A 2,515-nucleotide genomic window follows, 5' to 3' on the forward strand; every position below is an offset into this window, starting at 1 on the left:
AAGGAAAGGGAAGGGAGGCCATGGACCTGGAGTAGAGGGACTAAGGAGGTGGGGTTTGAGGCAAAGAGGAAGGGCATCTGGCTCATAGGCCAGGGGAAAACTGTCTTGTTCCATGACAGTCAGAGATATCATTCTCAAAGATCAATGGCGCAGCCTGAGAGAGACTAGTCAGGGCCACTGCAGGGGCAGGACATGGTGGCTAGGCTGGGAGGTGTGGGAGGAGCTGAGGTGCATTCTGAAGGCAGAGGACAGATCAGGCACAGGGATCTGTGTGGGGCTGAGGTCGATGGGAAGCAGGGTCCAGGGAAGCTCCATGGGGGAATGAGGATGCCTTTTCTGAGTAGGGAGTCCTGACAGGCAGGCTGGCTGGCTGGGCTGATGCTATAGCAATAGGCAGACAAAGCCAGATCACAGCCCAGCTCAGTCCTGGCTGTGCACAGCCTGTAACAAATGCCAAGTGGGCACCCACCATGGACAGCCTGTGGGCCTGGGTGAGGGGGGGTGAGGGGCAGGCGCGAGCATTTTCTAAAGCTCCCCAGGTGATTCTAGGAATCCAGTGAACTAAAGAGATTGCACTTTCACACAGCCTCATCGCACCCACCCTTTCCCCAGTCCTCGCATCCGTAGACCTGGTCCCACGAGGAGGCTCGAGGCTCGCCTGTAGAGAATGGGTATGATGCAACCCTGGTGTCGTGAAATAGCCGGGTAAGAGGATGCACTGCTCGTCGGCCTGATTCACAACACCAGCTGCAGCAAGATACCAGAGCTCCGCCGCTTCTCCTCTGGTACGTGGCTCCTCTGGCTTTCAGACAGTGACAAACCTGAACAAACGTCTTCTCCAGGCCGCCCTGAGCGGCACCAGGGCACCAGAGTGGCACCAGGGCCTGGGCCTGCAAACATGGAAGCTGCATCTCTGCCCACATGGGGCTCACAGACTTGACTGCAGGGAAGAGGGAGAGAGACACAAACACCTGCACAGCGCAGGAAGAACAGAGTGGCAATGGGGGGCCAGGCCCTGGGAAGCCAGAGGCTGGGCTTCATGCCTTCTGCCAACTGGGACGAGAAACTAAGACTTCCTGTCAGTGTGCAAATGTGTGGTGTATCTAGTGCAGTCCTGGACACCTGGGCAATGTTATAGCACTTTGACACTAAAGTTATTTGAAGATATTGACAGCTAAACAAAAAGTAAAGTATGTACGAATTAAAACATTTTTGTTGTGAAAAAGATTCTTGATTCAATTTTGTTTGTGGATAGACCAAAAAATATTTAACTATCATTCACTCCAAAAGTAACTGCAGGTATTATGTAGATACAAGTGGCTATTCTGGAGAATGCACAGAATGATAGCGTATGATCACCATCCTCAGGGACCTAGATTATCAGAGGAGGTAAGACCAACATAAGCCACAAACTCAATTACAAAAGCATAAATTATTGGGACTGGTAAGATAGCTCAGTGGTCTAAAATGCTTGCATTGGCAAGCTTCAGCAAAGAGCAGGACTGCGGTTCAATCCCTGGCACCACATGTCGTTCTAGCACTGCCCCGAGGGTGGGCTGAGCCAGCCATAAATTTCTGGATAAAAGGGATGACTTCACTTGGCTGAGGGCAGGATGGAGTAAGGTACTTGAAACACCAGTTAGAATAAAGTGAAAAAGATAACCAATAAGTGAAGAGGGTAAGAACCCAATGTTGGTTTGGAGCTTCCTGGCAGCCAAGGCGAAAAATGAAATCATGATCAGCAGTCACTATCTGATAAAGGAATGATAGTTAATTTTCTTTTCATCTTCTTACAAAGAAAACAAATTTTAAACAACCCTTTATCCCTCATTCAAGCCGAGCCAAGATTTCCAATGAAGATATTGGCTGAGCTTAGCCTTGCTGCATCAACACAATCAAAGGAGTAATCCTAATTTTTTTTTACTTTGATCATTTCTCTTTAATATTTTCATCTTTCCCTTTTCAGCCTTCTCCCTTGATCTCCTTCTTCTTTGCTAGTTTACCTTTCTTTTTAAAATTTTTTTATTGAGAAATAAATATGAATGAGACAGTTTCACAGCTGATTAATAGGACAGTTTTGATAATCAATACATTGTACATTGTTACCTTCTTAGTGGTTAACCATAGTACAAGAAGCAGACAGGATATTCTGTCCAAACACTGTTAGTACACCTCTTTCTTTTCATTGAATTAAGCAAAAGTAGCTGTAAATTTATCCTAACCACTTTGTATATATAAATACAAAATGATCCTTCCTGTGTATCCTTCTTTTTGTCCTGTCAGAGTTGAATATTTTATTGGCATCTAAATACTGTAGGTGTTTGAATTCAACTAAACAATCTAGCACTGTCTAGCAGTCTATAATATTAGTGGGTTATCCTCAGAAGTTATTGACCTGAGCATTTCACAACCCATCGTATTAATATGGATTTACTTTATATACCTCGTTTTTATACTTTTCTGCTGGATGGTTAAGACCAAGATATAGCAAGACCTATATAACAAGAAATGTAAC

The sequence above is a fragment of the Octodon degus genome, unplaced genomic scaffold (genome assembly GCF_000260255.1).
Source record: "Octodon degus isolate 3935 unplaced genomic scaffold, OctDeg1.0 scaffold00011, whole genome shotgun sequence".
In the NCBI taxonomy this organism is placed as follows: Eukaryota; Metazoa; Chordata; class Mammalia; order Rodentia; family Octodontidae; genus Octodon; species Octodon degus.